General features: G+C 43.0%; 1 protein-coding gene across 5 annotated transcripts in view; it reads right to left on the bottom strand.

The window, feature by feature from the left end:
- Positions 1 to 20,491, bottom strand: part of SH3BP4 (SH3 domain binding protein 4) — a 99,275-nt gene extending 78,784 nt beyond the window's left edge. For all 5 annotated transcript variants that reach the window (XM_039327692.1, XM_039327695.1, XM_039327696.1 and 2 more), the window contains exon 1: positions 20,293 to 20,491. The gene's annotated coding sequence lies outside the window, so the exon portion shown is untranslated. The remainder of the gene's footprint in view (positions 1 to 20,292) is intronic.
- Between the last annotated feature and the right edge of the window lie 4,626 nt (positions 20,492 to 25,117).

The following is a 25,117-nucleotide window of genomic DNA, read 5'->3' as shown; positions in this document are numbered from 1 at the left end:
AGCCACTAGGAAACAAATGAACTCCCAATGCTCACCTATTTCTAAGTGTAGGGGTTCAGTCAATTGTGTGACTAAAGTTCCGCCCATTAGGGAGCTATTGGCTTGCTCAAACCTCACTGATTTGAAGAGCCGTTTTGCTCATATACCCATTTTCAGGGCAAGTGACAAGCTGATGACACACCAGGAACATCTGGAGTTGACTAGTACTTTTAAATCTACCTGTGTCCCTGTCTTAGGGATTATGAGTTTGGCCAGTAGTGAAAAAGGTTGTTCTTTCCTTCGTCGTCGCTGTCGTAGGAGGGTATAGTGGTGGCAGGTCTGGCTTGGGTCTCGGCACTTTCCTGCGAGGGGGACATGACATGGGCCACAGATTCCTGCATGATCCAGTTGGATTTCTCTTTCGTTGGCTGCTGGACTGGTTTTTTCCTCGCTGGTGGTCTCTGTCTATTCTGCTGCTGGGGATAAGGGACTGAGCAATTCGCTGCTTGATGTCCCTGTTGTCCACATCTGAAACACTTGATCGGTGGCCCGGCAGGTGGTCTGGGATTCTCTGTAGCCACAGTGGTTGGAGGCTTTCAGAGGGGCTGTTGTTTGGGTCGATTTGGCCTTGACTCGGCTTCTTGTGGGAGTGGTTTCTGATAGCGGGCGAGCTGAACATCTAGTCTTACTGCTGCCTGGTACCACTCTTGCAGCTGATCAGGGACTGCTTGATAGATACAAGCCTGGGAGCGGTGGTCGTCTAGTCCCTCCTTGAAATGATGGATTAGGGATTGCTCGGGCCACCTCTCTATTCTGCCAGCTATCTTGCAAAACTCTCATATGTACTCTAGGGCAGGCCTGCCAGCTTGTTTTATTTTGTGGATTTGCTCCTCCACTTTGAGGGCAATGGATGGTCCTCAAACCTTGCTCTCAGTCCTAGGAGGAAGAAGTGGGGTCCTCTAACTCGGGTTCTTGCTTGTTATACAGATAGTTCAGCCACTAGGATGCTTCTCCTTCCAAGCTGGATGCAATCACATCGACCATAGCGGCTGGGTTCGGATCAAAGCAGGCACAGCGGTTCAAGTGAGCATGCACTTGATTGAGGAAAAAGATCAGCTTCTCCGGCTCCCCATCGAAGGTGGCTCTAAGAGGTGGTGACATCAGTGTTTACTGGCCTCCCCACTGTGGGTGTTGCATACTTAGTTATTCCTGCCCATGGTGGCTACCACACCCTCAATTGCTGCAAGCTTCCCAGTGGTTGTTGCATTGCTGGCGGCTGTGGCACCCCCAATTGCTGGGCGACCCCCATCGGTCTCTGCAGTTGCTGTAATGGCACCCCCAGTGGCTGTGAGCCTCCCAGCAGTTGCTACATAGGTAGGGGCTGCTGCCATTCCCACTGCTGCTGCCCTGCCCTGCTGCAGGCTCTCCTGGGGCCCCAGAGATGGTTGCTGCACGTTTGCAGGCGGCGGCCAGCTCCATGGCTGCTGTAGTGCTCCCAGCAATTGCTGACCCCCTGGTGGCTGCATCGTCCCCAGTTGTTGCAAAGCCCCCACCAACTGTTCCACTATCAGCAACTCTGGCTTCTTACTTGGGAAGGCTGCAGCATTCCCCATTGTTGTATGCACACTGGGCTGGGTAGCAAATAAGCATGTTGATTCGGGATTAGGCTGTCTCGGTGACGGCTCGAGCTCTTATCCCATTGGCGGCAATCTAGGCTTCAGGGGGGCAGCGACTGGAGCTGTCTTTCCCCATGGGGCTGGAGGCCATGGTTGATGATTTTGAAGATGGGGAGGCTGCCTGATCTGCACAAAAGGGACTGGGGTTTCCCCATGGTAGGAGTTGGTGGCTTCCTCGCTGATCATCATGATCACTCATGTAGGGGGAGAAGGAAGGTTGTTCCCCACTCTTCATCTCTAGCTCCTTAGATCTTTCCACCAACTTCTCCACTGACTAAGAGCTGCAGACAGATATTTCCACTCAGCCGAGTCCTCAGCGACAGACAATTTCATGGTTCTCCACTGGTCTGGGGAACGCAGTGTGCGAGAATCCCCTCTTGGCAGCCAACCTCTTCTGCCTTTGAAGCACTTGATGGTGGCAAGGCTGGCTCGAGGTGTCTGGAGTCACTGCTGGGTTGGACCCATTCCAATGACCAGATCAAATGTCCTCGCAGCTTGGGCTTTGCCCCTAGCTGGGAGGCATGAAAAAGTTCCTTCTCCACCAGCGTGCTGGCTGCTGCTCTCCCCTCTGGGGTAGCAGCTGCTGCTGGGGTGCTGGTTTCAGGCATTCTCTCTCCATGCTGAGATCTTCCCTGAATCTTTGTCAACTTACCCCTCCTTTCTAGGGATAGCGACTGGGGCTCAGGACCCCAAGATAGTTAGGAAAAAGTTTCAGTTTTTGGCTTAATGCTTTTCAAATAACTTCGAGGCATTATTTACCTTAAAGAATCTTTATTCTGAGTAGCATAACATCGGCAGCACATAATCGAAGCCAAAAACTGAATTCCCCTCCCGAGCACATAGTATCAAAGCACAATTCCCTCCTCCAATTAACAGTCATAAATCACATTCCCCAATTAGCTTGAAGCGCGGGCTTCCTCTCCCGTTCTCCAGCCCACCAATTTTTTATCAGCTTTGGTTGCAATAACCTTGTTTCTCAGGCTGGGTCCAGTGTTGTTACGTCTAGCTGGACTCTCATTCACATCCCCCTTCCCAACATCATCTATCTCTAAAAGCAAAAAGTAAAAGATGGCTACATTTCCATCTGTTTTCAATGCAAAAACATCCAATGTTAGCAGCATTGACATAGAGAGGAGAAAACAGCAACAGAAGGCAATAAGCCAGCTCTCAGGAAAAAGAAGACGTAGATGCTAGTCAGCCCCTCTCTGGTTTAGCATCCAAAAGCTTTTTCAGCATCTGCCGTACTAGCTTCATGTGCTTCTCTATCATCTCAGAATAGATGAGGATGTCATCAAGATACACTATTACCCCTTGTATGGGTGATCTTGCAGTACTTTATTAATTAATTGCATGAACAGAGCAGTGGCTCCCTGTAGTCCAAAAGATATCACTTTAACTGGTAACAACCTAGCAAACAGTTAAAAGCTGTCTTCCATTTGTTGTGTTCCTTAATTCTCACCCAATAGTACACCTCTCTCAGGTACAGCTTGGGGAACATCTTCCCTTTAACTAGATGCCCCGACATATCTTTCATGAGAGGTAGGGGGTACATGTTCTGTTGTTTACCCTGCGGAAATCAATGCATAGCCTCAGTGACTGATCCTTCTCCTTAAACAGCACTGGGGTGGCCAACTGGGATTTTGCAGCTTGGATAAACCCTATGGCTAGGTTTTTATCAATGTAGTCTCTCAGCATTCTTATCTCCTTTGGAGTCATCAAGTACATCTTAGGTTTGGGGAGCTTTGCCCCAAGCAAGATTTCAATTGTGCTGTCTGTAGGATGGGGGGGGGGCAAGGCGTTGCACTACTTCTTACTGAACACTTCTATTAAATTCTGGTATTCTTTTGGGATAGGAGGTGCTTCTGACCTTCATTCTGACACTGCCAGGTTTCAAGAGGGTCTACCTGTCAAGCTAAAACCACGTTTTGCTGGTGCGACAATTATTGCTTTTCAGCTTGCCAACCAACTTGGGGGAAGTGAGAGGGAATGGAATGCAGGCTACAAAGATAAAGAAGGCAGACCATGAGAACCAAGGACAATTCACAGGTATTTGGCCAGAACTCAGAGACACTTTCTCATAACAATATAACTGCACCTAATTGGGCAATGTGATCTGTTCAAAGAATGGGGAGAGGGAATTCTAGACTTTTACTAAAGGGGTTGGGTTGCAGTTAGCCAGAGCAGGTTTTGCTTTCGTAAGTGCCGAAATGGTGGACTGTTACTCAATAAAGTTTTACATTCAGAGATCAGAACATTTTAAAGGTATTTGCTTGGTTGGTTCGTCAGTCTGAACCTTGACAACTTTGTGCTGCTTAGCTATATGCTAAACTTTCTAAGTGTGAATTCCACAAATGTAAAATTGACTATTTAGGGTACTGTATCTTCTACAAGGGCATAGAGATGGATCCCAAAAAGGTGCAAGCTGTGTTAGAGTGGACTCTGCCCTGCATCATTAAGTAACTACAAAGCTCCTTGGGGTTTGCAAACTTTTACCACCAATTCATCTCATCATTTGCCCAAATAGTACTGCCCATTACTAATCTGCTGTAAGGGGAAGGGAAACCTAAACCTAGCCAACCCCTAAAGTGGACAATGGAATGCCAAGTGATGTTTGAGAAGCTCAAACCCTTGTTCGCAGTTGAACCCATACTGATGCACCCAGACCCAAACACCCCCTTTGTCATCCAGGTGCTGTATTGCTGCAGAAAAACAACCATGGGCTTACAATTCCAGGAAATTAACTAAAACAGAACAGAGATGGGCAGTGTGCAAAAAGGAAGCCTATGCAGTGCACTGCACACTCCTAACCTGGAGACACTTCCTAGAAGGGAATAAGACCTCTTTTGAAGTATGGACAGACCACAAAAATTTGGAGGCTTTGAAACTCCCAGGAGAAGACTTCTCTCCTTGTCGACTAGGTTTCCCTTCGTCGGTGGACCCTTATACGGGTCCAAAGTTGCCCTGGAGGGTGCGACTTCTGTCAAGGAGGCTGCGGTCTGGCTGTGGAGGAGTGGTGGCTCCTCTAGCTGTCTGGACAAATCTCTGAGGGTCGACGGAGAAGATCGGCCATGAAAATGGCCGATCGCCCTGCTGCTTCAGACCGTAAGTCAGAAACATCTAAGCTTTTAGTGCCCCCATGGTGAATCTGGGTAAGAATTTTTTCTTATTTTTCTCTCTATTCCGCTTTTTTCTTTGTTTGTGTGCCTGTAAAGAGCTTTTGAAATTATTTCCCTGGCTTGGAAAGGCGGCTTCTGCTTTTGGGGGGGAGGGGGAAGGCATTTTACAAATACTGAAAGGCTATAAACTGGACACGGAAAAGGAAAAAAAAGAAGGAAAAGGTTTCCTCTCTCCTTTATTTTTAAGAACGTTATTATTTCTACTTTATATATATATATTATACCTTAAAAGATAGAAAATAAGAATTGATTTTTGGAAAAGACTTTTCTAACTCACTGAGGACATCTAGTGGAGAAAATTTAATATTGTAACTTTGCTTACTTTTTTATGAACTTCAAACATTTGTACGCCGCCCTGAGTCCTTTGGGATTGGGTGGCATATAAATAAAAATAAATAAATAAATAAATAAATAAAAGATAAGCTGTGCACCTGTGATGCTGTGGGGGTGGATGTTTTTACATTAAACAAAGCCTCTACAAAAAAGAAAAAGAGATTTCCTTTTAAGCATTATTAAAATGGAGAAACCTCAGATACAACTGAACTGTGCACTTATATTGGAAAAGATTTATGAGGCCACTGCAGAAATTTGTGCTACATTTAAAAACTGTACTTTAGAATTAAGATCCAAAGACTCTACTATATTTGCCCAAACTGATGTCCAGGTTACAACTGATCATGTCATAAATCAAAATGTACCAGAAGAGAAATCTACAGAGATAGAAGTAGAATTTATTTCATCTGACAATCCCCTCTTCAGCAATTTAGAGAACCAGAAGAAGCAAAGATTAAGACTTCAATACAAAGCAACTTTATAGCAAAGAGAACAGAAAAAGACGTTTACTGCAGAGGAAGAGACTTATACTTTCTCAAAGACTACTACAAGCAACAAGAACTGATCTATTGGTTGAAAGAGAAAAAAGATGTTTACTGCAGAGAAAGGGATGTATATTTGCTCAAAGATTATTACAAGCATTGAGAATGGACTTTGGCTTTGTAAAAATACTACATCTCATGAAACTTAAATACTAGTGGCCATTCTTAACAAAGGACATTGAAACCATAAACGTCATGTCAGAGCCCCGAAGCTATTGAAGAAGTTTCACACAGAGTACCCTAACAAGACTGACTAACTTTTATACCTGTTTTGTTTCTTTCAGGTGGATCTCTCTTATTTTTGAGGGGGCCGGATGTCAGAATCCAATTATATTTCATCTTTAGTTATCAAATATAGAAAATCCCAATTCTGCCTTCTCTGGATTCTGCCATAAGAGGGAGAGAAGGGGGAGAACAAAGGGGCTTTATGGCCCTCACTTCCTTCAGTATACTTCTAAGGAACTGAATGTGTGTACTGCAAAAGAACTAACCATAAGAATGGGGCCATTTCCTTTCATGTAGTTTCTTTGAAGTCTCTATCCAGCTGGGCAGTAATGAAAAGGGGGTGGAAGTGTAATGCCTGAGACTGTCGCTGAAAGAGCAGGTTGATTGGGTGGGGCTACTGGGGAACCCCTTAAAACCTTGAATTGGAGAGCTTGGACCCCAAGTCCTGTCTAGAACACCTGCAACCATTTTCTCTTAATAAAGGATTCCTGTTGGAAGAATTATTCCAAGAGTTCTGTCTTCTTAAGATGCAAAGTGGGGTGGGTCCTTACACCTACATGGCTAGCTGAGGGACTCCTTCAGCCAGTGGCAGGATCACAAATGCCCTGGAAGGAGATCTCCATGGATTTTATACTGGAAGTACCTGACAACTCAGGAAATACAGTTGAGTAGTGACTGGCCTGTTTTTTAAACAAGTACCGTAAATGCCGGCGTATAAGACGACTTCCGCGAGTGCTGAAATCGGCGCCAAAGACGGGGGTCGTCTTATACGTCAAGTCGTCTTATACGCCGGAAATACTGGTAGTTTCCAGCATATAAGATGACGTTCTAGGAATGCGGCCCAGCTATAAAGACGGGGTCGTCTTATACGCCGTGTCGCCTAATACACTGGCATATACGGTACATTTTGTATCATGTCCTAAGATTCAATCTGTTTTTTATTGTTTTTCAATATCTTCCCAGGTATTGATTTTAGGTTGATTGGTAGTTTCCTCTGTCTATCCCCCCCCCTTTTTGAAAATGGGAACCAAATCAGCTCTTTTCCTGTCCTCGGGCAGTTCTCTGATGCTCCAGGACTTTTGAAAGATATGGAACAATGGTTCTGAGATCACATTGCCAGTTCCTTCAGAACTCCGGGATATAATCTGTTAGGATCTGGTGATTTGAATCTGTCTAGAGCTGACAAGTGTTCTCTTACCTTATTTTTGTTTATTGCAATTTGCATTCCTAACTGTCTTTTATGTTCTGTTTTTGATAGGTTTGGGCTATAGTTTATTTTTGCATGAAGACTGATGCAAAGAATGAATTAAGCTGCCCTGCTTTCTCTCCACTGCCTGTTACTTCCTTGCCATATAAATCGCAGGGATCCAACAGACTACATCCCAAAGATCTGAAGGAGCTGGCAGATGTTATCTCAGAACCATTGCACCATATCTTTCACAAATCCTGGAGCACTGGGGAAGTACCTGAGGATTTGAAAATGACTGATGTGGTTCCCATCTTCAAGAAAGAGAAAAAAACAGACCTAGGAAACTACAGACCAATCAGTCTAACATCAATATCTGGGAAGATCCTAGAAAAGATAATAAAAAAAACAGATCTGCGAACAACTAGAAGCAAACAAAGTCATAACTAGTAGCCAGCACAGGTTTGTTAAAAATAGATCATGCCAAACCAATCTTATTTCATTCTTTGATAAAGTGACTAAACTAGTAGATCAGCAAAATGCTGTGGGCGTAGTATCCTTAGACTTCAGTAAGGCATTTGATAACGTAGACCACAACCTACTCCTTGATAAGCTAGAAAAAGGTAGAATAGACAACATCAACGAGATGGATCTGTAGATGGCTGGCAAACCGTACTCAACAAGTAATCCTCAATGACACTACATCCACATGGAGAGAAGTAAGCAGTGGGGTACCACAAGGTTCCATCTTAGGCTCAGTACTCTTCAATATCTTCATAAATGACTTAGATGAGGGAATTGAAGGGGAACTCATCAAATTTGCAGATGACACCAAACTGGCAAGAGTATCCAACACCCCAGAAGACAAACTCAGGATCCAAAAAGATCTTGACAAACTTGAACAATGGGCCTTATTCAACAAAATGAGTTTCAATGTGGAGAAAAGCAAAGTCTTACATTTAGGCAGGAAAAATCAAAGGTACAAGTACAGATTAGGCAAGACCTGGCTTAAAAACAGTAACTGTGTGAGAGGACCTTGGAGTCCTAGTGGACAATCACTTGACTATGAGCCAGCAGTATGCAGCAGCAGCCAAAAAAGCTAATACAATCCTGGGTTATATAAACAGGCATAAATCAAGAACACGGGAAGTATTAGTACCACTTTATAAAACCCTAGTAAGACCACACCTGGAATACTGCAGCCAATTTTGGTCACCATATCACAAAAAAGATGTTGAGAGTCTGGAAAAAATTCAGAGAAGAGCAACTAAAATGATCAAAGGGCTGGAGAAAATTACCCTTTCAAACCTCACATAGTCCCACTATTTTTCCATCAGTGCGCCTATCATGCTGGTCCAAGAAACAGGCCACTGTCTCTGTTTTCATGCTGGAATGTAATGAAGCTGTTGCCTCTTTCAGGCTCAACTGATCACATATCTGATCAGGATGTATAACTGATGAGGATGTGTGACTCCAAAAACCAGCACTGAGGAATTTCTTTTCAACCCAAAGACATGGTTTGTGAGGTTCCTACATACAATGTAGCATCTCTACAAAATTGCCCAATGACTTTTGGAGATACAATGTAAAGTATCATTATTATGTTGGTAATATACAGATCTCCTTTTCCTGTTCTTCAATTCCAGATGGCAAGATGGAAATGATGAATCAGTGCCTGACAAAAGTTAAGAAATTAACTTTTTGCCAGCAAACTGGCAAAGCTGCTCATCTCATTCCTTTCTTTTCTTTCCCCTACACAACCTGCATATCTGCAGGTCAGTCTTTCTGCTTCTTCCTTTCCCTTATTTTGGGTGCTCTTCTGCCGTATGCATGCCCAGTTAGCACACCTGTTTTTTCCACAGTACTGATTTTCCCACATTTCCCTTTCTCTTGCTCCCTTTAATTGCACTGCTACCCTTTTCCCCATCTTCTTCACCGTAAAATATCTCTGTCCAAAATAATATGTGCAGGATCCAAATAGCACTTTATCTAATAATTTATCCTTATTTGTCATTAATATAATATTGAATATATGGAAAATATCTACCCTGATATTTTAAAAAGAAATATTTGAATATGCCATAAAAGTACTAGAAGTGTGATCTTGACAAGTTCCTCCTCGTTTCAATCACTGATACTGTAAGGATCACTGATACCCCACTTAAGAAGACAGAACTCTTGGAATATTTCTTCCAACAGGTATCCTTTATTAAGAGAAAATGGTTGCAGACGTTCTAGACAGGACCTGGGGCCCAAGCCCTACAGTTCAAGGTTTTAAGGGGTCCCCAGCAGCCCCACCCCACCATCTTTCCAGCGACAATCCCAGGAGTTACATTTCCACCCCCTTTTTCTTCACTGCCGGTGGAAGGGAGACTTCACAGAGGAGCAGATCAAAGCTGATGGCCCCGTTGTTATGAATTAGTCCTTTTGGTGATATCCACATTCAATCCCCTTTGAAGTTGTACCGAAGGAAGTGAGGGCCATAAAACCCCTTTGTTCACCCCCCTTCCCCTTCATTGTTTGACAGAATCCAGAGAAGGCAGAAATAGGGTTTTCTATAGTCGATAACTAGAGATGAAATATAATTGGATTCTGACATCCTGCCCCCTTAAAAATAAGATAGATCCACCTGAAAGAAAACAAAACAGGTATACAAGTTAGTCAGGCTTGTTAGGATAGTCTGTGTGAAACTTCTTTAATAGCTTCGGGGCTCTGACATAACGTTTATGGACCCACTCGTTTTGTGAGGCAGGGAGGTGTTTCCATGCAACTAGGTACTGAGTCGCTCCATGATATCTCCTAGAGTCCAGGATTTTCTTTATTTCAAAGTGTTGTTCGCCCTCCACCATGATTGGAGGTGGTGGGGGGGGGATTTTTGGCTGTAATGATGACTGATGCTCTCTTTTCAGCAAGCTGCAATGAAAAATTGGGTGTATTTGCTTGAGATTTTTTGGTAATTCTAATTCTACTGTTACTGGGTTTATGATTCTTTTAATTGGAAAAGGCCCTATATATTTTGGTCTAAGTCAGCGGTTCTCAACCTGTGGGTCGCGACCCCATTTGGGATCGAACAACCATTTCACGGGGGTCGCCAAACAACGCAGTCTGCTATTTTTTCCCCTTTTCCTTAGCTGTGCTACTCCCTTTTATTCTATTGGCTTTTGAAAGCCAATAGAATAGACTCTCTTGAATAGAGTCTAATTCTATTGGCTTTCAAAAGCCAATAGGAAATGTCCAGGCTGTCTCTGCCCTGCTGAGCCTGCCAAAAGTCCCATTCTGCAAATGGTGCTGCAAGTTGTCTGCAGCGAAGGCGAGCTGTCTAGAAGTTTCCACCCCTCCCTGCTGAGCAACTACTAAAAATGTAGGTAAAAGAGGACCAGGGGTGGGAGGTGGGAGACCGGCGGGTGCAGGGAGGGTTGCTGGCATGCATGGGGCCGAGCAGGTGCCTTACCTCCCTTGGGCTGGCCCAGCCGGTGGCCCAGCCAGTGGTTGGCCTGCTCCGTCTCTGCCGCTTGCCTACAGGGGCAGCACCACGCATAGGCGGCACTCCCGGGCAGGGAAAGTCCTCAACTTATGACTGGTAGGGTAGTCCTCAACTTACGACCAGTTGGGTAGTCCTCGACTTACAACCAGTTGGGGGTCGCGGCATTAAAAAGGTTGAGAACCACTGGTCTAAGTTTTTTATAGGGTTGTAGGGACTTTAGGTATTTTGTAGATAAGTACACCATTTCTCCTATAATGAATGGTGTAGGCTCAACCCCTTTTTTATTGGCTTGTGCTTTGTATGCCTGTCTAGCTTCATCTAGTGCTTTTCTAACTATTGGCCAGGTGTTTTGTAATTGTTCCATCCATTCTTTCAGTGATGAGATCGCTGGTTCATTTGGGGTTAATTCTGCATGGGATTGAAACTTTGACCGGTGGCTATTTGAAAAGAAGTGTAACCTGTGCTGGAGTGGACTGCATTATTGTAGGCAACTTCTGCGAAAGGGAGTAGGTCCGTCCAATTTGTTTGCTGAAAATTAATAAAGCATCTTAAATATTGCTCAAGTACTGAGTGACAGCGTTCCGTTTGTCCATCCCCTTGTGAGTGATGGCTAGATGTCAGTCCCTGAATGGTCCCTAAGAGGAATAAAAATTCCTTCCAAAATGCAGACATAAATTGCACCCCCCTATCAGAGATGATGCGTTGGGGTGCCCCATGCAATCTCTAAATATGCTGGACGAAAAGTTTCGCTAAGGCTTTTGTGGTGGGAATCTTTTGGCAAGGGATGAAATGCACCTGTTTGGAAAACAAGTCTGTGACCCTCCAGACAACAGTATTCCCATTGCTTTCTGGTAATTCCAATATAAAATCCATGGCTATTTCCCTCCGGGGGGCTGAGGGATTTGCCACTGTTTGTAACAGTCTGGGCGATTTCCCTTGCAACCTCTTGGCAGTTGCACACTTTGGGCACCTGGCCACGTAACTTTCTATGTTCTTTTTATGGATGGCCACCAAAATTGCCGTTTAATTAAGTGTAATGTTTTTATAAATCCAAAATGCTCTGCTGATTTTGTGTCATTGCAAAGCTGCATGAATGCGACTCTTTGGATTGTTGGTATATATAACTTTTCCGCTACCCGTCTCTCATTGTGCACACATTTTTGTTTTTCTGGAATCGTTCATCTGTTTCCAAACTTTTCTGGAATTCAATTCCGGCTTGGCTGCCCAGCTGTGGTTTTAGTTTAGCTTGGGCTCTGGTGGTTACTGGCACTGCTAGTGGTGATTCTACCATCATCAGTTTAGAGTCGGTGGCTTGCGTGCTATTATATTGGGGCATGCGAGATAGTGCATCCTTCCCCCCAGCAAATGCTTGAGCATAAATTGGAACTGGTGAAAATGCTGGGACCAGCGAGCTTGCTTGGGGTTGAGCTTCCTGGGTGTTTTCAGGGCTTCCAAATTTTTGTGGTCAGTCCACACCTGGAAGGGGATTTTGTTGCCTTCAAGGAACTGGTGCCACGTGAGTAATGACCAACGTATCCCGTATGCCTCTTTCTCCCGTATGGGCCAGCCCTGTTCCATTTCCGTGAGTTTCTTGGATGTATATGCACAGGGTTGCAATACCCTTTCAACATTTTCTAGTACAGCCCCCACTGCCACATCACTTGCATCCGCCTGTATTAAGAAGGGCTTATCTATGTCTGGGGTGCCTCAGTACTGGTTCGGCAAAGAAAAGTCTCTTTAATCTCTCAAACACTGCTTGGCACTCCATTGTTCATGTTAGTGGCTGGCTAGGTTTTACTGAGGATGCTCCCTTTGTTTTTAGTAAGTTCGTGAGGGGCAGGGCTATCTGGGCAAATGAGGGGATGAAAGTTTGCGAAGCTGAGGAAACTTTGCAGTTGCTTCCTTGTGCAGGGTGGTGTCCATTCTAATACTGCTCTGACCTTTTCTGGGTCCATTTCAATGCCCTGGGGGGATAGGCGATAACCTAGGTAGTCTACCTTTTCCTGGTGGAATTCGCATTTCGAGAGTTTGACATATAGATCAGCGGCTCACAGTTTCTTTAAAACAGCTCTGACTAGGTTCCTCTTTTGATTCAGTGAAGATAAGAATGTCGTCTAAGTAAACCAGGACCCCCTTAAATGCTCCCTTAGAACGTCATTGATTAATTGCATAAAGACTGCGGGGCCCTCTTGTAATCCAAATGGCAAGATTTTGAATTGATAGCACTCCATGGGGCAGTTAAATGCGGTCTTCTATTCATCCCCTTCCTTAATTCTCACGCGATAGTAAGCTTCTCTTAGGTCTAGTTTAGAAAAAATTTTACCTTTTGAGAGGTGTAACAACATGTCCTTCATGAGGGGCAGAGGGTATAGGTTGCTTTCACTGATTGTATTCAGGGCCTTATAATCCATGCATAAGCATAAAGAGCCATCCTTCTTCTCTCTAAAGAGGACCAGGACAGCCACTTTAGGCTTAGCTGGCTCAATGAACCCCCTTTCTAGGTTTTTCTTTATGAATCTCTCCATTTCCTCCTTCTCCTTTGGGCTCATGGAGTATAATCTGGGCTTTGGGAGTTTTGCCCCAGGCTTGAATTCAATGGCACAGTCTGTGGGTCGGTGGGGGGGAGCTCATCCACCCTCTCCTTGCTGAAAACCTCAGCAAGGTCTCTGTATTCCTCTGGTATTTCTGGTAGTTCCTTTTCCTCTCCCATGGATGTTTTTTCTGTTCTTGATTCTGGCAGCCCCCCTTGGGATTTTAAGTCCATAGAGTCCCCCTTCGGGAATTTGATTTCTGCCATCCTCCAATTTACCCAGGGGTTCCATTTTTTTAACCATTCCATCCCTAGGATCATTGGGCATTTCATGCCTGGGGTCACCACAAACATTATGTCCTCTTCATGTTTGCCCAGGGAGAGGTGCATTGGTAAGGTGGTTAGGGTAGGTGGCACCCCCCCCCCTGCTATGGACCCATCTAACTGGCCAAATGAGATTGGTTATTCCAGTCTCCTCGACGGAATGCCCAGATTCCCCACTAGTGTCGGGCTAATGAGGCACCGGGTGCAGCCAGACTCTATTAAGGCTTTCACCTTCACGGCTTTGGGCATGGGGGGAATTAATATAGTCACTGTCTTGAGGATGGGTGCGATGTGTCCACTTACCAGGGGTTCGCCCTCTGAGCTGTCGTCTGAGGCATCCACCGGCCCTGCGGTGTAGGCTGGAGTTCTTTTCCCCTGATAAGCAGAGGTGGGGGATTCCACAGCCTCCATCATCCTCATGGCAGGTTCTTTAGCTTAGCTGGAGACTTTCTGGATTTGCCGGCCAGTGATCTGTCTGAGTTGTGCTGAGGGGCTTTTGAGCGGCATTCTACAGCCCGATGCCCTTCTCTCCCGCACTTGAAATACCCCATTTGCTTCTTGGCCATAGCCGATGGTGTTCGCGTGTCAACTCAGGCAGTGAGCGGCTCCATTGTTTTCCTCGGCGGTGCCTCTTCAATACGTCGATCTCTGCTTCCTCTGCTAAGACGTACCATTCCTCAAGTTGGTGTGGGTCCTCTTGAGGCAGGCAAGCATCATATAGGTCATAATTTAGTCCATCTTTGAAATGGCTAAGCAGGATGTCTTCCGGCCAGTTCAGTTTGCTGGCAATGGCCCGGAATTCTTGCATATATTCAGCTACCGGGCGTTTGCCTTATTTCATCGTTTTTATCCTTTCGCGAGCTTTGTGATCAGCCAGGGGGTCCTCAAATCGCCTTCTCAGAGAGGACATGAAATGGTTGAAGTCGTTGAGCTCTGGGGCATTGGAGTCGTGCAAGTTCACCACCCAATCTGCGACTGGCCTGTCCAGGGCAGATTGCACGATCCGGATATGGCTTTGTCGCTGGGGATGTCCCGCCCGTATTCCTCCATGTAGCTGAGGACTTGGGCTAGGAAAAACCCCAAGCATGTTGGCTCCCCCTTGAATTTCATGTCCAGTGGCAGGAGTCTTTGAATGGATCGGTGCCTTCGTTGTCGGTGGTAGTGTCTTCCATCCAGATCGCCATGTGTGGGTCGGCGGGGAGTGGGGACTACTGGATCAGCAGATGTCCCCGGGGCTGCAGGTTCCACTTCCCCTCGGTGTCTCTCCCTTTGCAGCTCCAGGAGCTGGGGTGGCCGTAGGGCTCAGAATTCTCCTCTCCTAGGGAGCTGAGAGTTCTCTTCATCAGGTCAATAGCTTTCTCTAGGATCCAGCCCAAGTACGGTGCCCAGTTCCCTTCCTCTTCACTTGTGTGCAGGGATTTCTCCATCTCCTGCTTCCATTCTGGTTGGTTGGCTCCCCGTCTCAGAGTCACCTTTCTTGATTTCTTTTCCCACTCGCCTTTCTTTCCATTGACCACCGAGGTTTGTGGGCCCATGTCTCCACCACCTCTTTTCCTGAGGAATCTGACCTCTCAGATCCCGACATCTGGCAGGGTTTCAGTTTGGGCAGCAGCTCCCTTTCCGGGGAGTTTCCTCCCTTCCTTGCTCCGCCGTCTGACATGGTAATTTTTGCAAAGTCCCCTGGCAAGGTTCTCCCTTCCAGGTGGACTAATTCTGCAGGTCCTGTCTAATATAAGGACCCACCCCACTTTGCATCTTAAGAAGACAGAACTCTTAGAATATTTCTTCCAACAGGTATCCTTTATTAAGAGAAAATGGTTGCAGGCATTCTAGACAGGACCTGGAGCCCAAGCCCTACGGTTCAAGATTTTAAGGAGTTCCCAGCAGCTCCACCCCACCCCACCATCTTTCCAGTGACAATCCCAGGAATTACATTTCCACCTCCTTTTTCCTCACTGTAGTGGAAGGGAGACTTCAGAGAGGAGTAGATGAAAGTTGATGGCCCCATTGTTATGAATTAGTCCTTTTGGTGATATCCACATTCAATCCCCTTTGAAGTTGTACCAAAGGAAGTAAGGGCCATAAAACCCCTTTATTCACCCCCCTTCCCCTTCATCGTATGACAGAATCCAGAGAGGGCAGAAATGGGGTTTTCCATAGTCGATAACTAGAGATGAAATATAATTGGATTCTGACAGATACTTAATAGTGCATATTATGGCTAAGAATGTTGGCTGTACCCAGTTAAAGCAAAAAAGCCAAAGGAATCTATTTTCTTCAGCTGTCAAAACTATGAAGATCACCTCCTTGCATTAAGATCTATAACTTTCTTCTTTAAGAGAAATGAGAGTCTCCAACAAAGGAAATAACAGCACCAAGGCAATGTTGTGATTTTTGTTACTGCAGAAGTCAATAGATGCATTTTAAAGCTAAATGAATTTCAAAGTTGCTTTCCAGTATCCAGGTATGCTTCTATAACATTCCTAGCCCCCTAAAATTCACTCCTTTTGCATGTCTTTTGCTGTGCCTCAAGTGCATTGATTTGTGCTGAATCAGGAAAGGTTCTTCTTGAAAAACGTCTCAGCTTCGTTAGATCTCTTACTGACTAAAACTTCACCAACAGTTTGCTAGCTTTATTAATTCTTCACAATGCAAGACAAAGGTCTGCAGTCTCTTTTCCCAGTTTCTGTTGTGTGTATGTCTAGAGATAACCAGAGTAGAAATCTACCAGCAAATTTTTGCAGATGGATCTGGGATATTCTCACCAGCCAGTTCTTAACTGGAACTCACATGTGCCTGCCACACATCATTTTAATCTTACCTGTGCAACATATCACAGAACTTTTGTGCCTGGTCAGGCTCAACTTCTTCCTTACAGTAATACTAGAGGATGGAAGAGTTCCTTTTGTACCGAGAATCTTTCCTTGCAATTTGAATGAGTCTGAAATTCTTGCCTACATTTCTTTCTATTGTTCCTGAGACGATAACATGCACTCTATTCTTTTAATACCCCTCATTAATAAAATTCAATTTCACCTGGAGGTAGATCCTTCCTTCATGGTCAGAATTTAACTGTCGTGAATGATGTACCAAAACAGAAGGAAAATACTGGCTTTACCACAATGCTCTTAATAGCAATAGGTATAGATACTTTGTTACCAGTTCTCTTTACTCTATAGTTTTATCTTTAGTTTTACCTTTTCTTTTTAGGCTATTATTTTTATCTGTAAGATATTTGTGTACTTTATTACTTTTTCTTTTTTGTTTTTAACTTGCTGGTCATAAATCATATTTATTATTATTAAATAAATGAAAATTGTCTTCATTGTGAAATAAAGTTTTATCTCTTCTAATCCTTATTTTAAAAATGATCTCAAGGAGTTGCATTAATTCTTCATTATGCAACAAAAATCCTACGTGTCAAATACATCTTTGTAGATGGGTTTCAAATCAGTAAATTGCTTCTCTCTAGCAATTTCCCCATACACATATACATCTCAAATAACTGCCATAGCTCACAATTTAGAAGAATACAAGAACATTTGGGAGATTTTGTTTTAAAAGTCATTTTACTACAGTGGTTAAGGTGCATGTCTACAAACCAGATGATAACCTAGTCCAGCCTTAAGCATGAAAGCTGACTGGGTGACTTTGGACTAGTCGCTCACTCTCAGCATGGTCACAGAAATGTTGTTGTGGGGAAAACGGGAGGACAAAGGAGTATTAGTTATGTTTTCAACTTGAATTATTTCTAAAACTAATAAAGGTAGGATATAAACCAAATAGAGCTGGGAGAGATTCAGCTGGAGCTGCAGTATTGCCAGGGCTCTGCTGAGGGCCCAGGATCGGTGTGCGCAGATCCAGCTGATTGGCGCTTCCAGCGGCTTGGGGGTGGCTGGCAGCTGCACACAGTCTTCAGGCGGAGATTCAGCTGGAGCTGCGGTGTTGCTGGGGCTCTGCTAAGAGCCCTGGATTGGCGTGTACAGCTCTAGCTTATTGGTGCTTCAGGCAGCCTCTTCTATCACCGGGAGCAGCAGATAGACCTTGGGGTGAGAGAGTCAGCTGGAGCTGCTGGGGTGAGGCAGAGGCCCCAGGATTGGTACACCAATCAGCGCTTCTAGCACACCCAGAAGAGAAGAGGAGGAGGGGGAGATAGGAGAGGGTATAAAAGGAGGTGGTTTTGGTGAGATAGGGAGAGGGAAAAAAAGATGGGGAAAGAGAAGGGGATGGAAAAAGAGAGAGGGAGAAGAGGCTGTGGAAGGAGAGCCCAGCAGGCAGTAAGGAGAAAGAGAGAGAAGAGGGAAAGAGGAAGAAGGGCTGACCAGCCAGCTGACCACCAAGGTAGTGATGCATATTAATAAATATGGATAAATTTGTCATATGTTCATCAGTGCAATAGGAAATTGATTCAGCAAAAGAACTGCCACCAAAGAAATTAAAACCGGTATTTTTCTTTTCTTTTTTTTACAGTTTGTAACGTTTTATTATAGAATAAAATACAAAAGCAAATAGTAGGACACAGTGAGGAAAAAAGGAAAGAAAAATGAGGGGGAGAAGGGAAAAAGAAAAGGCATTGACTTCCTACTGTTGCAGTAGAATGAATCATTAACATTGAACCTCAGTTTAAACTAGCCATTTCTGTAACAAGAAATCAAGCTAATCAGTAAAACACAAAATCCCCCCCCCCCTTTGTTAGTCATCAAGTTTTTGACACCTTGCTAAGCACTGGTAACACTTGAATATTGTCATGTCCTAAAAATGGTACAATCTGTGAAAAGGTTGAAAAACCCTGTCCTAATGGACAATCAATTAAACATGAGAAACCAAAAAAGCTGGAAGAAACCAAAAAAGCTAATACAATCTTTGGTTGTATAAACAGAGGCATAGAATCAAAATCACATGAAGTATTAGTACCGCTTTAAAAATCCTTAGTAAGACCACACTGGAATACTGCAATAAATTTTGGTCACCATACTACAAATAAATGTTGAGATTTTGGAAAAAGTTCAGAAAAGAGCAACTAAAATTATCAAAGGTCTGGAGACTAAAACATATGAAGAACGGCTGCAGGACTTGGGTTTGGCTAGTCTAAAGAAAAGAAACAGAGGAGACATGATAGCAGTATTCCAGTATTTGAGGGGCTGCCACAAAGAAGAGGGCATCAAACTATTCTCCAAAGCATCAGAGGGCAGGACAAGAAACAATGGTTGGAAACTGATCAAAGAGAGAAGTAACCTGGAATTAAGGAGAAATTTCCTAACAGTGTGGATAATTAACCAGTGGAACAGCTTGTCTTCAGAAGTTGTGGGTGCTTCATCACTGGATGTTTTTAAGAAGAGACTGGACAGTCACTTGTCTGAAATGGTATAGGGTCTCCTTCTTGAATAGGGGATTGGACTAGAAGACCTCCAAGGTCCCTTCCAGCTCTATTTTGATTGATATATAGAAAATGAAGTCTGATTCAAGGACACATCACTTACAGGACACTAATTTATACAACTGGATATTGGTAATTGCTTTCTGGGCCTTTCAAAATGCAATTTCAAAATTGAAATCAAATGCAATAATGGCACATTTAGAAATATATACAATTATTTGAATAAATAATTATAAGAATTGGTATAGACCATTTTAATCAGGAATGCAGTATTATGTATTACTCTTAAATGAAAAGCTAATATTTCCAATAGCTAAAATTAGAAACTTATAAACAGTTTATAATCTTTTATTTTGATGTAAATATTTTCTTCATTAAAATTGGGAATGCATTTATTATGTAGTTTGATGTTTACTTTTCCCTCCATTTTCTTAAGAAAGCATTAGTTCTAGGATTAATTGAACAATTCATATTAGAAAAACAAACATTTAAATCTTATTTTAAAATATGATAAACAGGAGGTTCATAGCTTGATGTTTGGTCCCATCTGCTTCAACTGGACTTAATTTGAAGCATGATTGCTGCCTCAGCAAAATGAAGACTATAAACTAATTTAAAATTCATACTTATGATAATAAATGTGTACATTCCACAAGGATTTCCTGTTTCTAATTTAAGGATAACATCCTTTTCACATAGCAATACCAGATATTTTGAGTTGCAATCAGGCTTCCACAATGTTGGTCTTTCTTGTTTAACAAGACAGAAAAATATCAGGTTTTGGGAAGAACTGACCACTGTAGAAAGAAAAGCACGAAAGTCATTGCTCGTTTCTTTCTTGAGAAGAAACAAAATGCAACAATGCAACAGCTAACCACCGGAAATGCATAAAAAGAGGGGGGGGGAATTTAAGACAAGCAGTTGGAGCTCTCTTGAGGGGATGCAAAAGTTTCGCTTTTAAATCTATCTTCCCTTTTTATAGCTAATTATTCCCTTATCCGAACTCTACGGATAATTTATTGAGAGCAATTACAGTAAACAGATAATAGGGATTCTAAATGTGCCCCATATCCCAATTCAATCACACTCGTAGATGCTTCACATTAAATGGATGCTTCTACTTCAAGTCAGAAAACACCGGAAAAGGAGTCTTTTTCCTAATCCTCAACCAGCTTCCTTTTCCTCCTTGTCCTTGGAGGCTTCTTAATCCACATTCATGAGAATTAGGCGTAGCTCCAGAAGGGACTGGAATGCGTAAGTCACTGCCGCGGGGTACAATAACATTTATACACATACGTATTTCCTCCATCACACTTAAAACGTTGCGTCTACCTTCAACCTGCCCGCTCCGAACTGGTCTTTTCCTCGTTCCAGGGAGTTTTACATTGCCCTTATGTTATGAGACTAACACAGAAGACAGAAGTGTATTATTAAAGCACAGAAATCCGAAGCTTTCTTACCTTTCTCCCTATAGTTCTTTTCCCTCTGTCGCTCTGTCCACGCCACGACAACTTTATCAAGGTAACAGCCCCAATTACCTCCGTGACTACAAACAGCACGTTTCGCGGGCCTCTCCCTCTCGTCCGTTACAGTGGAAGCGAATCCGGCTACATTAGGAGGCAAGGCCCTCCTGGGAACTGGCGAGCGGTCGGCGAATGCCCAGCGACTTCACTGATGTCATTGGGGGAAAACGCAGGAGGGAGGGCCGTCAAAGTGGTTACAAAGAAGGAAGAGGCGGAGGGAAGCCGAGAAGGGGCTGTGAGGGTTCATTTGAATGGGTACAGGCCATAAACAAAGCTTTGGTTAGTTCCCCTATCAGGCATGTTTTACAGTACTTTCCAGAATGTGAGAAGGGGAAATTATTTCCTATTTTTATCCTGATTTACATCATCCTATCTCTATATTGCTTATCTCCTTGCTTTAGACCCTGGATGGGACCTGGGAAAACATAGTTATGAGGACTTGCAAAATTTGCATTTTCTGAACCAAATACCCTTACATAGCCTCTTTCTTTTCTTTCTCTCTCATGGAGCTATGGCGAATGTTGGAAAGCGAAATTTCCTTTGTATCGACCTCTGGTTAAACAAATAGGTTTACATAGAAGTAAGATTTATGCTTTCTCTGAAAAATATGTTTCTCAAAAGTAAGTAGGACAGGGGTGTCAAACTCAATTTCACTGAGGGCCGCATCAGCATTGCTGTTGCCCTGGGGTGGGGTGGGGGGGTGGCCAGGGTGGGTGCGGCCTACTGGGTGGGCATGGATGGAGCAGGTGTGGCCTACTGGGCGGGTGTGGTTTCAGCAGGCAGCGGGGCGCTCTCATAGCGCCGAGAGGTTGAGCTGGGCGGTGTGAAGCTCGCCAACTTTGCACCTTGCTACCTGCTGAAACTGGGCAGGCTGGGGGCTAGGCAGCATTGCACTTCTCATCAGATTCACCACCCAGCTCAGCTCTTGGTGCTGTAAGGAAAGCACCCCAGTGCCTGCTGAAACTGGGCAGGCTGGGAGCTGGGTGGCCTTGCGTTTCTTTTTGGATTTGCGCTGCCCGGCTCAGCCTCTCGGCACTGTGAGGAGAGCGTCCCACTGCCTGCTGAAGCCTCTCCCCCAGAGCCCATCAAGCCAGATATGTGAAGTAGGCGAGGGCCATTTGCTGGCACTTCCAGGCAATGGTGCATTTCTTCATTCTTCATAAAGCAGTGGTTCTCAACCTGTGGGTTGGGACCCCATTTGGGGTCGAACAACCATTTCATGGGGGTCGCCAAACAACGCAGTCCATTTTTACCCCCTTTTTCTTAGCTGTGCTACTCCCTTTTATTCTATTGGCTTTTGAAAGCCAATAGAATAGACTCTCTTGAATAGAGTCTAATTCTATTGGCTTTCAAAAGCCAATAGGAATTGTCCAGGCTGTCTCTGCCCTGCTGAGCCCACCAAAAGTCGCATTTTTCAAACGGTGCTGCACCAGTTGAGTAGTCCTCGACTTACGACCGGTGAGTAGTCCTCGACTTACGACCAGTTGGGGTCGCGGCATTAAAAAGGTTGAGAACCCTTTTTTTTTTTTTCAATAAGAATCTTTCTTCTTGGAACTTAAGAAAATGGCTTCAAAACGTCTGCCTCCCGCCCCTAAAGTTCCTATTTCTTCTCCAATGCCTCAGCCTGCTTCTCAGAAACCAAAATCACCTCCACCTTCTCCTCCTCCTCCTGCAATTTCTCTTAATGATTTACAAGATGCTTTAAAACAGCATGCCCTGGATATTAAGGAGGAGGTAAAAGATCTTATAATTGCAGAGAGGACTAATACAGAAGAATTATTGGAGAAAAAGAACAAACAAGTAAGAGACCATATACTTCTGGCCTTTCAGGGCTTAGCCCTGCATATAGAGAGGATTGATGACCAGATGGAAAAGATTACTGAAAATGCAGCAAGAATGGAATTTAGGATGCAGGAGGTAGAGAACAAGATAGAAATTACACAGGATGAACAAATCATTTCACAATATAGGGAGATGGAATATGCATTGCGTATCAGGGGTCTGAGAGAGAACTCTCAGGAGGACTTAAAGATGCTCATTGTGAAAGATATTGCTCCTAATATTGGCTGGCGGCCTGAAATAATTGAGAATGAGATAGAAAAATTTTTTAGAGTTAATTCACGGCTTGCTAGACAGAGAAATTTACCAAGAGATGTGGTTATTTATTTTTCTAGAAGATCTATTCGTAATGAAATTATACAGGCTTTTTACAAACAAAAGTTTCAAATTTCTGATCAAGATGTGATAATTTTAAAAGAGATACCTCCAAAAATTTTAAGAGCTAGAAAAGATTTTACTTTTTTGTCTGATGAGCTAAAACTTCATCAAATTCAGTTCAGATGGGAGATTCCAAGAGGAATAATAGTAAATTATGAAGGGATACATCACAGATTAACTTCTGTTTCCAAGGCAAGAGATTTTTATCAGTCTATCTTAAAAGCAAGATTGTCACCACCCCCACAAATAAGGATAACGGAAGAGTCTCTTATGGCAGGAGCTTCATCAATGATGGTTATGGAACAAGCTGCACAGAATTCTGACATAAAAGAGCAAAGGATGATACGAGCCACCCATAAACGTAAAGAAAAAGAGCAGTTGCAGAAGAGTGGTGAAAGTATGGTTGTTACATAGCCTGTGGGAGGGGCAAGACCAAAAAGATCTTCGACAGCAGATCTGCAGGCCATGCTCCAGAGGCTCCAGGCCGGTGGAGATGGTCAGGTTCCTGACCTGGAATGTTAATGGCTTAAATGTGCCACAGAAACGAAGAAAGATTTTCCATTATTTGAAACAACATAATAATGATTTGATATGTTTGCAGGAAACTCATATAACTTTAAAGGATTCTAAATTCTTGATGAATTCCTGTCTGGACTCACATTTTACTGCTCCAGCTCCAGGGAAAAAAGGGGGAGCGGTAATTTATGTGAAGAAAACTTTTTCAGCTAAACTAATTGAGGCTGATTCTGAAGGAAGATATCTTTTTGTGGAACTATTATTACAAGGCCGAAAAGTTCTTATTGTTGGACTATATGCTCCAAATCAACAACAGAAACAATTTTATAAGTTGCTGCATGGCAAGATATATCAGTTGGATTATAAATCGGTAATTTTGATGGGTGATTGGAATGGGTTTTAGACCCAACTATAGACAAAAGAAGTTCCTCTAAAACTTTTATTCAAACTAAACTACCTATGACTGTCTTTGATTTGAAGGAAGAACTGGAGCTTATTGATATTTGGCGAGAAAGGAACATAAGTGACAGAGACTTTACTTTTTATTCTGATAGACACCAGTCATTTTCAAGGATTTATTTTTTTCTGATTACTAGTGACTTCCTCCCAAGAGTGAGGAAGGTGAAAATTTTTCCCAGAACATTGTCAGACCATAGTCCTGTGTGGATGGAGTTATATTCAGAAGATGGGAATAGAAGATCTTGGAGACTGAATGAGAACTTGTTTAATCGGGAGGAGTTTGTACAAAAGTGTAAAGAACATTTAAAGGATTTTTTTGCTATAAATATGAATAAGGGAACATCGATGTCTATGGTGTGGGATGCTAGTAAAGCATATATGAGGGGAATTCTGATCAATTGAATAAAGTTTTTAGGGAAAAAGGGTCACAAAGACGTAGAGAAATAGAAGAAGAGATCAAATCAAAAGAACAAGAGTTGGTTCTTAACCCTACTGATAATAATTTAAAGGTATCCATAAAGATGCTTAAGGAACAATTTAACATGTTGATGGCAGATCAGGTGGCTACCAATCTGTTGTATATGAGACATAATACTTTTTGCAATGCGAATAAGCCTGGGAGGTGGTTGGCCTATCAGTTACGAAAGAAACAGAAAGCTAGAATCATAGAGAAAGTAAAGTATAAAGGTACTGAGGTTTTTCAGCAAGACCTGATTAGAAAAAGCTTTTTGGATTTTTACACAAAATTATATTCAAGTGATAATATAAGGGGTTTGGATATAGATAAATATTTACAATCAGTATATTTTCCCAAACTTTCAGAGGAACAACAAAATGGGATGAATAGTTTAATTACTGTGGAGGAAATTGGTTTAGCTATTAAGCAGTTAAAGGCTGGAAAGTCTCCTGGAACAGATGGACTGACTTCGAGGTATTATAAGATCTTATCTGAAGAAATGATAGAGCCATTAAAGGAACTCTTTAATAGTATTTTGTTGGGTATGCAAGTTCCTCCTTGGAAAAGAGCTTTTATATCACTGATTCCGAAGGAAGATCAGGATCTTACAGAGCCAAAGAATTATAGGCCAATTTCATTATTAAATGTTGATTATAAGATCTTTACAAAAATTCTTGCAAATAGACTAATGCAGGTTATGAAAAATTTGATTCATAGTGATCAAGCAAGATTTATAACAGGGAGATATATGAAACATAATGTTAGACAAATTATTAATTTAATTGAGTACTTGGATAAGAATAATCAGATTCCTGTGGCTTTTATCTTTTGGATGCTGAAAAAGCTTTTGATCAATTGGACTGGCAATTTTTATTCTCTTTGGTAGAGAAAATGAATTTTGGGGATAATTTTTTACATGCACTTAAAGCTATATATCAGCAGCAATCTGCACAAATTGTTGTAAACGGGGGATTGACTGAGAATTTTAATATTCAAAAAGGGACAAGACAAGGATGTCCATTATCCCCATTGTTATTTGTTTTAACATTGGAAATTTTATTGATTCAGATTCGGGAATCAAAGTTAATCAAGGGTGTAAAGATAAGGAAGAAC

Source organism: Crotalus tigris, unplaced genomic scaffold, assembly GCF_016545835.1.
Source record: "Crotalus tigris isolate CLP2741 ecotype Arizona unplaced genomic scaffold, ASM1654583v1 scf7180000024366.1712601, whole genome shotgun sequence".
Lineage (NCBI taxonomy): Eukaryota > Metazoa > Chordata > Lepidosauria > Squamata > Viperidae > Crotalus > Crotalus tigris.
This window is presented reverse-complemented; position numbering and strand designations above follow the sequence as displayed.